General features: G+C 39.1%; 1 pseudogene; it reads left to right on the top strand.

Moving 5' to 3' along the window:
• The first annotated feature begins 3,863 nt into the window (after positions 1–3,863).
• LOC115717614 (pentatricopeptide repeat-containing protein At4g38010-like) lies at positions 3,864–15,083 on the top strand (annotated as a pseudogene).
• The last annotated feature ends 617 nt before the right edge of the window (positions 15,084–15,700 follow it).

The following is a 15,700-nucleotide window of genomic DNA, read 5'->3' as shown; positions in this document are numbered from 1 at the left end:
TAAAATGTTTTGTAATTGGGATCCCACAGTATTTTTGTATAAATATTTTATAAGTTTAATTAAAAAGAAATTTTTTTTAATTAATCACGATTTCCATAAACCTCGTTGATTAGCAACGAGCTGCACAGTACGTTTAAAAATCACGTAATACGCCTATGCTAGTTAGGGTGTTACACCATCAGTTTCTATGCCACATTAATTGTCATAATATTTTGGCAATTAATTCAGGAAATCAAATCGGGTAATGAATATAGAATTCTGACCATATATAGAATATTACATAATTCATTTTGTCCAGATTCAATGAATATAAAATATTCATTAATCAGAAAATCAATTATTTATTTTATTTCCTTAAATAGAAATTGATTTCCTAAAATAAAAATATTCTTATATTCTCCCACTTGGTCAGCATTTAAACTAAAATATTTAAACCCAACGTTCCTCATTATATAATAAACATACGAATCATAGTGACATGTCCTCATTATGAGTCGAGTATTATCTTCCATGTATTACAATACATTTACTATATAACAATGTACTTTATGTGGCATTGTACTTAAGTGAATAAACCCTAAACCTTATATTTATTCAGGTCCTCTGAAATTTTCTCAAATGTAAAATTAAGATGCGTATAAATATGAGAAAAATCAAAATAAGAGTTTCATTAATAATAACTTTATTTGTACAAATTACATAAGGGAACGAAGTCCCATGTTCTCTACATGATCCTTGAATTTTCTCTACAAATTAATGTTCGGTTTCTTCTTTCTACAAAACCATTTTGCTAGGGTGTACTGGGCAAGGTGTAATGGGCAACAATCCCATTTTCTTCAAGAAACTTCACAAATGGACCAGGTGCTTGTCCATCTTCTGTGTATCTACCATAATACTCACCTCCTCTATCTGATCTCACTATCTTAATTTGCTTGCTGCATTGTTTCTCTACTTCAGCTTTAAATATCTTAAAGACATCTAATACTTAACTTTTATTATGAAGTAAGTAGATATACATGTAGCGTGAGTAATCATCTATGAATGAGATGAAGTATTTCTGACCATGTGAGTCCATGTCTGGACTACATATATCAGTATGTATGATTTCTAATAATTCAGAACTCCTATGGACACCAGTTTTGATAGACTTGGAGGTTTGCTTTCCCTTAATGCAATCCACATAAGTATCAAAGTCAGTAAAATCTAAGGTATTGAGTACCCCATCTTTTACCAACCTTTTAATTCTATCAATGGAGATATGTTCCAATCTCTGCTGCCACAATGTACAGGAATCCTCTTTCATAACACATCTTTTAGTGCCAGCGTAAACATGCATAACATTATTAGTGGTATTTTTTTGTAAATTAAGGCAGTAAAGACCATCAGACAAAATACCATTTCTAACACATTCAGATTTATAATATAAATTGAAATATTTGTCTGAAAATGTAAAGGAAAAACCAAAGGGTATAAGTCTTGAAACTGAAATCAAGTTTCTAGAGAAACTTGGTACACAAAAAGTCTTTTCCAACTTTAACATAAAACCACTGCTTAAAACTAAATTGCATGTTCCAATAGCTTCCACTTGTGAGCCCATCTTGTTTCCAAATAGGATGCTTTGCTCACTTGCCATTGGCTTCCTTAGATTAACATTAGCCATATTACATTCATAACATACTAAGGCAATTGGATTACCTTTGTTATCCATCCATTTCTGGAACTGGTTGCACTCCTTTTTCGCATGTCCCTTTTGTTTACAAAAGAAAAATTTTATGAAATATTTCTTTATGGCAGCCTTGGGAGCCATGGGCTTTTTCCCTTTGTTCTTCTTGAATGGTTTGCGTTTCTTAGGTTGAGTGGTCAGGTGAACACTTTCTCCTTGCTCCTGTAGGAGCCTGGCTTCCTCTTGAGCACACATGGTCATCAATTCATTGATGCTCCATTTTTTCTTATGTGTGTTGTAGGAAAATTTGAAAGGCCCATACTGTGGAGGAAGATTGTGAAGGATGTAATGAACCAGGTTGGTATCAGGAATGATAACGTCGAGTTTCTTCAAATGAGCAGTGATGTCGCTCATTTTAGAAATGTGTTCTCGAACTCCTTTAACACCGGTGAGTTTTGTAGACAAGAACTCTTGGATGAGGTTGATGAACAAATATTTATCTGAAGTGTCAAATTGCTCATCCATCACTTTGAGAAAAAATTTCACCTTCTCAGGTGGCTCCACCGATCCACGCATTCCCATAGGAATTCTAGACATAATGAACATGATGCAAAGACGATTGGATTGCTCCCACTTTTCACGCAGTGCAATCTCAGCAGCAGTGCTAGTATCAGTGATAGCAGCTGGTTCGTCTTTCCTTAATGCATAGTCCATGTCAGTGCAAGCTAGGTGGAGAAGAACTCATTCCTTCCAGATTTTGAAGTTGTCACTCCGAAGCTCAAGGATTTCACTAGTGATTTCAGCATATTTAGAGGTGGATGAAATAGCTGCAAGAAAAGGATTACAAATTTAGATGTTAAAAGAAATTGAGGCTTTAATGAATTCATGTTTTACCAATGTAGAAACATGATGAAGATGAAAATTTTATTAAATCTAAAATTTCGTGTGGGCTAAATTTTAAATCTAATAAAATTACATGAACTTTATGATAAATTTAATGAAATATTTAATTTAGAAAAATGGAGGAATGAAATCTATCTTAATTAAAATTTGTGATAACACTATTAATCAAATCCTCATAACTCCCTGTGGGGTAAATTAAGAGAATTTAACTTAATATATTATCCTAATTAATTATAAAAATATAATAAAATCCCTGTGGGATAAAATTATTATATCTAAATAATTAATTACAAGTTTTGTCCATTAAGGTGAATTTCAATTGATATATAATTTTATATAATTAAAGATGCTGTGACTACTCCCTAATTATTTAAAATTATATATTTTCACTTAGACATTAGGTATTTGGCTTTACCTAAAAGTAATTTTGTTATTAACATAATAGACAATCACTGAGATTAGTGCTCCTAGTGCGGTCGTCCGAAGATCATTAAAAACCGTTCTAGATATGAGCATTTGTCCCAGGTTCATGTTTTCTTATGTCAAACCACAAAATTGCTTACGTTTTATTCATATTTTATTCATTTTATAAAATTTTATGAATATTTTATAAATAATTTTATGAAGTTTTATAAAACTTAATGTGCTAAATAAAATATTCAACTTATCGTAATGTTTGAATATTTCTAAATATATCTAGCACTATAAAAGGAATTTATGTATAGCATTTAAATTATACAAATCTAAATTAATTGCATTAAACACAAATTTGTCAAATAAAGACAAATTAATACAATTAATGTATGATAATTAATTAAATGCAAGTTCCTTAATATGTAATTAATGACAGATTTTTCAAAATTAATTAAGACAATAAATTGCATAAATTTGGTAATATATAATTAAATGCACAATTATACAAATTAGCATAATTATTACATGCCTAAATAAATCATGTAATAAATTACCAAATTAAACAAATTTCCACTTTCAATTTATCCTAAATATATGTATTAAACAAAAATGAAAAATTGACTAAATTAACATAAAATAGGAAAATAATTAATATTCTAAATAAATAAAAATTTATAAAAAATTTGGAATTTTTTCCTTTTTTTTTTTTTGAAAAATGCACTGCGTAAACGACATGTCGTTTTTTGCAAAACGCAAAACGACACGTCGTTTTATCAATTCCGAAGGGGCTAAATATGTATGCAAAAATGACACGTCGTTTTTCCATAAGGGGTAAAACGACACGTCATTTACTTTCTTGAAGGGCTACCTCAGAAGACGAAAAATGACATGTCGTTTGCAACAAATGACTACGACAAAAAACCTTACAAACGACACGTTGTTTTCCACAAACGACATGTCGTTTGCGTCGTCTTCTTCAGCTAAACTGGGTCGATTGTTACCCGTTTTTCTAGCACGGGTCCGACAGACCCGACCCAAACTCGATCGGAAAAGACAATTTCGACGACCAAAAAGGCCCAAATCAATTCCAAATGAATCTAAATGAAAAAAATTAAGACATTCATATAGATTTCATGCATCGAAAATACATAAAATAAAGACTTTAAAATCACCAAAATTTCCGGGTCCGAAAAATATATTCCAGAAAATTTTGAGATGTCTTTGTTTTTCAAAGTGGATTTTCATGCTTAGAACAATCTATATCAATATATGAATGTATTGATACATATACAATGCATATATAAACATATATACATACTGAAAAATATATATAGTATACCGTATATAATATATATAAATGAAATGTATATATGTATATGTATGTATTTAGCATTTATATATGTAAACAAATAATATAAAATAATGAATATATATGAATATAAACAAATGTATGAATACGCATATATATATATATATGAACGATATATATAAAAATATATATGAACGAAAACCAATCGTATACGTGTATATATATATATGAATGAAATTCAAATATAATCAAGACAGAGATTAAACCGCTCTGATATCAATTGTTAGACTATAATATAGTATATGAAATATAACATATATATACGATATGAAATGCAGAAAATAACTATAACCATATCGATAATATATATACAATTAAGGATTAAAATACCTCTAGCCATTGATCTTTGAGCTTCAATCCCTGCGATAGCTTCGATATTGGACTTCGGGCTTCCTCGCTCTCTAACCTCTCTTTAGATGGAATTTGCTTAATAATCAGAATAAGTGAGAAGCTCGAGGACCGAGATCCTGTATTTATAGGTGAGATACTCCATCAGTATCTACGCCACATTAATTGTTAGAATATTTTGAGAATTAATTCAGGAAATCAAATCGAGTAATGAATATAGAAATCTGACCAGATATAGAATATTATATAATTAATTTTGTCTAGACTCAATGAATATAAAATATTTATTAATCGGAAAATTAATTATTTATTTTATTTCTTTAAATAGAAATTTCTTTCTTAAAATAAAAATATTCTTATAAAAAAGAACTAACACGTCCCATAGACACTCCTTTGCTTTTAGGCAATGCTTTGATGGATATGTATGTCAAGTGTGAGCTTTTATGTGTAGCGAAAGCAAACCTTTGATGAGCTTTCAGAAAGGGATGTCGTTTCCTGGACACGCATCATAAGTGGATTAGTACAATGTGAACGTCCTAAGGGGTCACTAGAATTGTTCTGCGAGATGCGGCAATCAGGAAAAGAACCTGATAACATTTTACTTACGAGTGTGCTCTCTGCTTGCGTCAGTCTTGGGGCCCTTGATTATGGGAGATGGGTTGTAAAGCCCGCTTAGTTAATTTGGAAATTAGCAGTTGTTTATGTTTAATCATGGAATTATTTATAGCTATTTAAATAATTTATTACTGTTATTTATGGAATTCAGATATGCATGATTATGTCATCAGTAGTCTTTATATTTCGCATTTCCGGTGTCCGGTATTTTGGAACTCGGCGTTTGGCTCAGTAGAAATCACAACTTAGTATGTTAGTATTTGGGGACGGGTTTTAGACATTGGGAATGTCGGGAATGGCCGGGAATTTAGAATGTCCCAAAAATACCCCTTTAGTATGATTTATGTGATTTTATGGTGGAGGGGCAAAATGGTCTTTTTGCCCCATTAGTGTTTTGTCTTATGTGTTTTATTAAATGGAAAATAAATGATAATTGTTTATTTTAATGGCTGAAATAAAATGGTTTAAGTGGCTATTCTTTCACTTTTCTCTCATTTCACACTTAGTCAAATTAGAAAGGAAAATTTCAAAAAACTCACACACACAACTCTCTCTCTCTTTCGGCCAAGCTTTGAGCAGCAAGGAGGGGATTTTTCTCCTGTGATTTTGGCTGGTTTTTCATCATCTTTTAAGGTCCATTGCAAGCTAGGTTGGTTCATGTCTCTCCTTCTTTAATTTCTTGAAAAATTATGTGAAAAATGATGATGCATGCATGTTTTTGTGGCTGTTTTTATGGCTGTGTTTAGTTGTTATTTTCTGAGGTTCAAAGCATGATTATTTGATGATGATTGAGTTGTTTGAATGCATGTTAGTTAGGTTGTTCAAGCTTTTAGTTTTTATGTGAAAAAGTATGAATTTTGGAAGGAAAATGTTGTGATTATGTTCTGTGATGTTGCTGTTGTTTCTATGAGTTTGCAGAGGTGATATTATGCTAGTTTAAGTAGAATTAAGCTAGTGGAATGCATGTTTAGGTGGTTTTGCTCAAGCTTGAGTTTGGAACTCAAAGCTTGAGCTCCAATGGCAAATTTTGTATTTGTGGTTTCTGGGTAGGTTTGATGCCTTGGATTTGTTCTTTAGGGTATTTAGAACAGGTCTGGAAAGTTTGGGATCAATTGGGGTTGAATTGGTCGAGTTATGAATTTTTGAAGTTGCTGCCTGCGAGGAACCGGAATTCCGGTTGAGCATCCGGAATTCCGGATGGGGGTCCGGAGGATATAGTAACACGTCGGTACAGGCTGGAGTATGACCAACAGCCGGAGTATGACCAGCAGCCGGATTATGACCGGTTCGACCGATCAGGTTGTTACGTGTCAATAGTACCGTCCCTATGAACGTTCAGAACTCAGTACCATGTTGGACATGGCAGTAGTGGCTCAGTACCATGTTGGACATGGCAGTAGCGGGACTCAGTATCGTGTTGGACACGGCAGTTAGTATCATGTATGAGTATTATTATGCTTTTCTTACTGAGTCTGTCGACTCACAGTTTATGTTCATGTGTAGGTAAAGGCAAGGCAGTTGCTGATGGACCGTAAGCGAGCTTATGAGATTGTACATGTCGGGGCGGTTAGGCCTGGAGCGTACGATCCTCGGGACAGCAAGGCTGGGATTTTTGTAACTGTCGTTAGACGACTTTTATTTTGATGTAATAGTTAAACAGTGAAACTTTTGTAAACATTTTTATAAATCGGGATCCCGAGACTTTTATAAAATGGTTTATAAGTTTAATGAAAAAGCAAAATTTTAATTAATCACGTTTTTCCATAAACCTCGTTGATTAGCAACGAGCTGCACAGTACGTTTAAAAATCACGTAATACGCCTAAGATAGTTAGGGTGTTACAATTTGGTATCGTAGCCGCTGTGTTGTCTTAGAAGATCGTCACGACATGTACAATCATCATCAGCAGTTAGCTCGGTTCACGGTTCAGTAAGCCTTTATTGCTTTAGTAGTTTATTTTATTCAGTTATGAAAAAAGAAAAGCCTGTTAGGAAGCATGTTAGTAGCCTGATAGTAGAATAGGCGCATGTTTCATTTCTAATTTCCAAATTAAGCGGCATTAGTAAGCTCTCCTTGAATTCGACCTGATATGCCAACTCGTGGTTTCGCAGGCGGTTCTAATCAGATGGACGCCAGGCGGACCACCAGGAGTCAGGGCAACTCAGTGGGGTCGAATCAAGGTCAGGGAGCTCAGTTTCCCCCACCTGCTCGGGGCCGAGGCAGAGGTCCCCGAGGCAGGGCTCGTGGTCGGGGTGATGAGAACCCGCCACAGGCTGCGCGAGCTCCCCCTCGATCGGGGAGCCCCGAATCGGGAGTTACGGTTTGCGGAGATGCAAGCCAGGGATCGAAGAACAAGACCTCGAGATTCGGAGGTTGAGACGCAGGGGTGCTCCTGCAGGTTCCGGTGCTGTTGTACCGGTGGCACCTCGCCCGCCGCCGAGCCGAGATAGTGGTGGCGGCCCACGATTGGAACCTTTATATGAGCGGTTCGGAAACAAGCACCTCCGGTATTCTGGGAGGTCCGGATGTATCGAAAGCCGAGCAGTGGCTGACGGTGATTACCCGAATCCTGAATTTCATGGGTGTCACCGGTAACGACAGAGTGGTGTGCGCCACGTTTCAGTTCCAGGAGGACGCCCTGGTATGGTGGGACATGGTGTCTCAGATCCATGACGTCACCACCATGACCTGGGAAAGGTTTCAGGAACTCTTCAACGCGAAATACTATAATGAGGCGGTCAGAAGCGCCAAGAGGAAAGAGTTCGTTCACCTGACCCAGCGGGAGAACATGAGTGTCACTGAGTATACCACTCAGTTTGACCGGTTGGCGAGGTTAGCCTCGGGAATTGTGCCGACCGACTTCAGCAGGAAGGAGAAGTATCTGGACGGGTTGAATCACAAGATCAGGCATGACCTGATGATTACCACGGACGACAGCACCACCTATGCTCAGATGGTGGAGAAGGCACTGCGAGCTGAGGGCGCAGTGGGGTGCATGTCAGAGTCAGCTAGTACTCCGATTAGTGGCGGAGCTCCTACCCCTCCTGCATCAGGCTTTAGCAGGGGGAGTAGTGGTTCGGCCATTGATCAGAGGAAGAGGGCACCCACTGCTTCCGGCGGCTCGAGTCAGAACAAGAGGTTCCGGGGGAACCAGAACGGAGGAGTCGTCCCGGGTGGTAATGAGACCCGATTCTCCTATCCCGAGTGCCCTAGCTGCAAGAGGCACCATCGGGGTGAGTGCAAAGGTCAGGGATGCTTTCATTGTGGCATGCCCGGACACTTCAAGAGGGAATGTCCCCAGCTCCGGCCAGAGGCACCGAGAGCTCCAGCGATACCCACTCCAGCCAGGGTGTTCGCTATCACGCAGGCTGATGCAGATGCCGGCCCATCAGTTGTTACAGGTCAGCTTTTTATTAACAACTCGCTTTATTCAGTGCTGTTTGATTCTAGGGCTACACGCTCTTATGTGGCGGCCAGAGTCTTTAGTAAGTTGGGTAGACCCTATGATAGATATGAATCAGGGTTTGGAACCCTGTTACCTGGCGGAGAATTGGTTATCTCCAATAGGTGGATTAGGTCTATGCCGATCAGGATAGATGGTAGAGAGTTAAGCGCTGATCTGATAGAGATGAGCTTAGTCGAATTCGATATTATTTTAGGAATGGATTTCCTATCTAAATATTCGGCGAGCATTGACTGTAAGAGGAAGATGGTGGTCTTCCAACCGGAAAGTGAAGAACCGTTCGTGTTTGTGGGTTCGGTTCAGGGATCTCGGATCCCGGTGATCTCGGCTATGTCAGCGAGAGAATTATTGCACGGTGGGTGCTTAGGGTTTCTGGCCGTAGTGGTGGATACCACTCGGCCAGACACCATTCGGCCAGAGGACATCAGAGTGGTTCGGGAATTTTTGGACGTTTTTCCCGAAGAACTTCCAGGGTTACCACCTCAGCGGGAGATTGACTTCGTGATTGACTTGGCACCAGGGGTGGATCCGGTTTCCAAAGCCCCGTATAGGATGGCTCCAGCTGAACTTAAGGAATTAAAGATTCAGCTCCAAGGGTTGCTTGACATAGGGTTCATTCGGCCCAGTGTGTCACCTTGGGGAGCCCCGGTTTTGTTCGTGAAGAAGAAGGATGGATCTATGAGGATGTGCATCGACTACAGAGAGTTGAACAAGCTGACGGTGAAGAATAAATATCCATTACCTAGGATCGATGACTTGTTCGATCAGCTTCAGGGGAAGACGGTCTTTTCTAAGATTGATCTCCGTTCGGGTTATCATCAGTTGAGGATCCGAGAGGAGGACATTCCAAAGACGGCTTTCCGCACTAGGTATGGACACTACGAGTTTCTGGTTATGTCATTCGGACTAACCAATGCTCCTGCAGCATTCATGGACCTGATGAATAGAGTATTCAAGGATTTCCTCGATATCTGTGTGATTGTGTTTATCGACGACATCCTCGTGTACTCTCAATCCGAAGAGGAGCATGAGTTACATCTTCGGATGGTGCGCAACGACTTCGAGAACATAAGCTCTACGCCAAGTTCAAGAAATGTGAGTTCTGGTTGTCTCAGGTGTCCTTCCTAGGGCACATTGTGAGTAAAGACGGGATCAAGGTGGATCCCGGGAAGATTGAATCCGTCAGGGATTGGCCGAGACCGAAGACAGTGACAGAGATCAGAAGCTTCTTGGGATTAGCTGGGTACTACCGTAGGTTCGTGGAGGGGTTCTCCAAAATTTCAATGCCCTTAACCGAGCTCACAAAGAAGAATCAGCGATTTATCTGGTCAGATAAGTGCGAAGCTAGCTTTCAGGAGCTGAAACAGAGGTTGATTACTGCTCCGGTACTAGCTTTGCCTTCGGACAAGGAGAAGTTCGTAGTCTACTGTGACGCATCCAAACAGGGTTTAGGGTGCGTATTGATGCAAGCCGATCGGGTTATCGCTTATGCCTCCCGTCAGTTAAAGGATTATGAACAGCGATACCCGACTCATGATTTAGAATTAGCTGCAGTGGTTTTTGCACTGAAGATTTGGCGGCATTACCTGTATGGGGAGAAGTGTGAGATCTATACCGACCATAAGAGTCTCAAGTATTTCTTTACTCAGAAAGATTTGAACATGAGACAAAGGCGTTGGTTAGAATTAGTGAAGGACTACGATTGCGAGATCCTCTATCATCCCGGAAAAGCCAATGTAGTGGCTGATGCCCTGAGTAGAAAGGGTCCCGGGCAAGTTGCTAGCATGGTTCAGATCTCACCCCAGCTAGCAGAGGATATGGTTAGATCCAGCATTGAGTTTGTGGTAGGTCAGCTTCACAACTTAACGCTGCAATCTGACCTGTTAGAAAGAATAAAGGTTGCTCAGACGACAGATCCGGAGTTAGTGAAGATCCGAGATGAGGTATTGGCTGGTCAAGCCAAAGACTTTTCAGTGTCTGATAGTGGGATGCTTTTGTATAAATCCAGGGTTTGTGTCCCGAACAGTGTAGACTTGAGAAACAAGATCTTTGAGGAGGCTCATTCTACTCCATATTCTCTGCATCCCGGCACCACCAAGATGTACCAAGATTTGAAACCGTACTTCTGGTGGAGCGGTATGAAGAAGAATTTGGTAGAATTCGTATCGAGATGCCTCACTTGTCAGCAGATCAAGGCTGAACATCAGAGACCAGCAGGGTTGTTGCAGCCTCTAACCCTACCAGAATGGAAATGGGAGGATATTGCGATGGATTTTGTGGTCGGGTTACCTAGGACCACGGGTTTGCATGATTCCATCTGGGTAGTGGTGGACCGATTTACGAAATCTGCTCATTTTCTGCCGGTCAGAACAACATTTTCAGTGGATCAGTTGGCAGAACTGTACGTCAGGGAAATAGTGAGACTTCACGGGGTACCGAAGTCTATAGTTTCGGACAGGGATCCGAAATTCACCTCCAAATTTTGGCAAAGTTTGCAACGGGCAATGGGTACGAAGCTGAAATTCAGTACAGCATTTCATCCTCAGACAGATGGTCAGTCCGAAAGGACAATTCAGATATTGGAGGATATGTTGAGAGCCTGTGTTATGGACTTTGAGGGTTCATGGAGCAAATATCTACCGTTAATAGAGTTTTCGTACAACAACAGTTATCAGAGTACGATAGGGATGGCACCCTATGAACTGTTGTACGGTAGAAAGTGTAGATCCCCTATCCACTGGGATGAGACAGGGGAGAGGAAATACCTAGGTCCAGAGTCAGTTCAGCGGACCAATGAGGCAATAGAGAAAATAAAAGCTAGAATGCTTGCCTCACAGAGCAGACAGAAGAGTTACGCAGATCCGAAACGTAGGGATGTTGAGTTCCGAGTAGGGGACCATGTGTTTTTGCGAGTATCTCCGATGAAGGGGATTAAACGTTTCGGGAAAAGAGGCAAATTATGCCCTAGGTTTACAGGACCTTTTGAGATTCTCGAGAAGATAGGTCAAGTGGCATATCGGTTAGCATTGCCTCCAGCTTTATCAAGAAGGCACAACGTATTTCATGTCTCAATGTTGAGAAAATACGTTTCAGACCCCTCTCATATACTCAGTTATGAGAGCCTTCGGACTTCGGTCGGATATGTCTTATGAGGAACGGCCCGGTGCGGATCCCGGATAGAAAGGATAAAGTCCTTCGGAATAAGACCATAGCGTTGGTCAAGGTTCTCTGGAGAAACGGTAAGGTGGAAGAAGCCACACAGGAGCTTGAGTCAGATATGCGAGCTCAATATCCAGAGTTATTCAGGTTAGATTTCGGGGACGAAATCCTTTTAAGGGGGGGATAGTTGTAAAGCCCGCTTAGTTAATTTGGAAATTAGCAGTTGTTTATGTTTAATCATGGAATTATTTATAGCTATTTAAATAATTTATTACTGTTATTTATGGAATTCAGATATGCATGATTATGTCATCAGTAGTCTTTATATTTCGCATTTCCGGTGTCCGGTATTTTGGAACTCGGCGTTTGGCTCAGTAGAAATCACAACTTAGTATGTTAGTATTTGGGGACGGGTTTTAGACATTGGGAATGTCGGGAATGGCCGGGAATTTAGAATGTCCCAAAAATACCCCTTTAGTATGATTTATGTGATTTTATGGTGGAGGGGCAAAATGGTCTTTTTGCCCCATTAGTGTTTTGTCTTATGTGTTTTATTAAATGGAAAATAAATGATAATTGTTTATTTTAATGGCTGAAATAAAATGGTTTAAGTGGCTATTCTTTCACTTTTCTCTCATTTCACACTTAGTCAAATTAGAAAGGAAAATTTCAAAAAACTCACACACACAACTCTCTCTCTCTTTCGGCCAAGCTTTGAGCAGCAAGGAGGGGATTTTTCTCCTGTGATTTTGGCTGGTTTTTCATCATCTTTTAAGGTCCATTGCAAGCTAGGTTGGTTCATGTCTCTCCTTCTTTAATTTCTTGAAAAATTATGTGAAAAATGATGATGCATGCATGTTTTTGTGGCTGTTTTTATGGCTGTGTTTAGTTGTTATTTTCTGAGGTTCAAAGCATGATTATTTGATGATGATTGAGTTGTTTGAATGCATGTTAGTTAGGTTGTTCAAGCTTTTAGTTTTTATGTGAAAAAGTATGAATTTTGGAAGGAAAATGTTGTGATTATGTTCTGTGATGTTGCTGTTGTTTCTATGAGTTTGCAGAGGTGATATTATGCTAGTTTAAGTAGAATTAAGCTAGTGGAATGCATGTTTAGGTGGTTTTGCTCAAGCTTGAGTTTGGAACTCAAAGCTTGAGCTCCAATGGCAAATTTTGTATTTGTGGTTTCTGGGTAGGTTTGATGCCTTGGATTTGTTCTTTAGGGTATTTAGAACAGGTCTGGAAAGTTTGGGATCAATTGGGGTTGAATTGGTCGAGTTATGAATTTTTGAAGTTCTTTGCGAGGAACCGATTCGGTTGAGCATCCGGAATTCGGATGGGGGTCCCGAATTTCGAACCGGAATTCGGTTGGGCAACGGTCTTCGGATGGGGATTTTTCGAACCCTAGTTTTCCTCGTTTTTGGGTTTTTAGGGGTATTGCCATGCTTTTTATCGATAGGGAAACTTTTAGTTTCGAGTTTTAGTCCCCGGGAAGTGATTTAGCGTGTCACTTATAGCGTTGTGATTTTTATGGTTTAGGAGCCGATGTAATCCGCTCGCTTCGGTTCCGGTCGGGTTGACGGCACACCTGAAATCGGAATCCGTGTAAGATTAGTATAACGGTATGCATATGTAGATTACATGTTTAGCGAGCATGTAGGAAGCCTCGTTAGATTACATTAGTTGTATGTTGGCTTCGAACCATCCAACCCCGTCACGTCGGTACGAGTTTGGAGTATAACCAAGAATCGGAGTATGACCGGTTTGACCGATCAGCCGACAACGGTTGGTGGTTCCGTGCTATTGACGTATCCCGTCGGTACAGCCGGAGTATGACCAAGAATGGAGTATGACCGGTTCGACCGATCGGGAGGATATAGTAACACGTCGGTACAGTGGAGTATGACCAGCAGCCGGAGTATGACCGGTTCGACCGATCAGGTTGTTACGTGTCAATAGTACCGTCCCTATGAACGTTCAGAACTCAGTACCATGTTGGACATGGCAGTAGTGGCTCAGTACCATGTTGGACATGGCAGTAGCGGGACTCAGTATCGTGTTGGACACGGCAGTTAGTATCATGTATGAGTATTATTATGCTTTTCTTACTGAGTCTGTCGACTCACAGTTTATGTTCATGTGTAGGTAAAGGCAAGGCAGTTGCTGATGGACCGTGAGCGAGCTTATGAGATTGTACATGTCGGGGCGGTTAGGCCTGGAGCGTACGATCCTCGGGACAGCAAGGCTGGGATTTTTGTAACTGTCGTTAGACGACTTTTATTTTGATGTAATAGTTCAACAGTGAAACTTTTGTAAACATTTTTATAAATCGGGATCCCGAGACTTTTATAAAATGGTTTATAAGTTTAATGAAAAAGCAAAATTTTAATTAATCACGTTTTTCCATAAACCTCGTTGATTAGCAACGAGCTGCACAGTACGTTTAAAAATCACGTAATACGCCTAACATAGTTAGGGTGTTACATGGGTCCACGAGTAGATTGATCGTAGTGGCATAAAACGGGATATTCAAATAGGGACTGCTATGATTGATATGTATGCAAAATGTGGCTGTATAAAGATGGCATTGCAGACTTTCAATGAAATGCCTAGTAGGAATATCGTTACATGGAATTAATGCCTTGTTGATTGGTTTGGCAATGAATGGGCAGGGACAGGAGGCAATAGGACAGTTCAAACAGATGACAAGGTTGAACATCAGACCGAGTGAGGTGACCTTTCTAGCAATTCTAACAGCTTCCGCTCATTCTGTCTTGGTTGATGAAGGACGTACGTACTTTCATCAGATGATGAGAGAACCCTATAATGTTTGCATGGTTGAATTTCTGTGTAGGGCTGGAGTCTTGAATGAGGCTCAACGATTGATAAAGTCTATGCCAATTGAGCCTGATATATGAATATGGGGAGCTCTTCTTAGTGCCTGCAAGACCATTGGAAATTTTGAACTTTCTCGTGAAATATTAGATGGCCTCCTAGAGTTCGAGTCTAAAGATCGTGGGGTGTATGTGCTCCTATCAAATATATATGCTACTAATAAAAAATGGAGTGATGTAACAAAGCTGAGGAGGCTAATGAAAGAGAAAGGCATAAGAAAGGCACCAGGGTCCAGTGTTAATAGAGGGGAATGGTAAACTTTGTTTTCTTAATTTTCTGTTTTCGGAGGCTTATTTTATTTATTTATTATGATGCATACTATTTGTATAATAATAAAATCAGAAAAGGGAAACTGATTTAATAAACTAATTAGATTTGTTTTTCGCAGAATCTTCACGCCACAACTTGAAGGAATTAATTTTTGGTCAAGAATCTATACATTTCTTTTTTCCAGACAACGAACCATTGCTTTTTAATAGTTTGCTCTTTGTGGAAGATGATTGTATTTGTTTTTCCCTCTCTAAAGAAAATGACATTGAATAAAATATGTAGATGGGGACAAGATATAATCTAAACATTCATAAACTAAAAGAGAAAAGTTCGTGTTTAGGCTCTGTGGAAGAATAAGTCTTGAGATGATTGGCTAGTGTAATAAATATATGATTGCGCTCATGTAGCAAATCAGTGTATATATATTATAGATATAAATATATTTCTTAATAAAAACTTGTACATGGGAAAGTCTTTTGAATATGCACTGTAGTGGTGGTAGGTGCCATATAACCTTTCTTCTTACCAAACCTGACCATAGCTGATGGAGACTTCTTAAAGGTTTTTGCCACACTGATACAGACAATATTTGCAATTTGGAAGA

Source organism: Cannabis sativa, chromosome 5 (assembly GCF_029168945.1).
Source record: "Cannabis sativa cultivar Pink pepper isolate KNU-18-1 chromosome 5, ASM2916894v1, whole genome shotgun sequence".
Taxonomy (NCBI): Eukaryota; Viridiplantae; Streptophyta; class Magnoliopsida; order Rosales; family Cannabaceae; genus Cannabis; species Cannabis sativa.
This window is presented reverse-complemented; position numbering and strand designations above follow the sequence as displayed.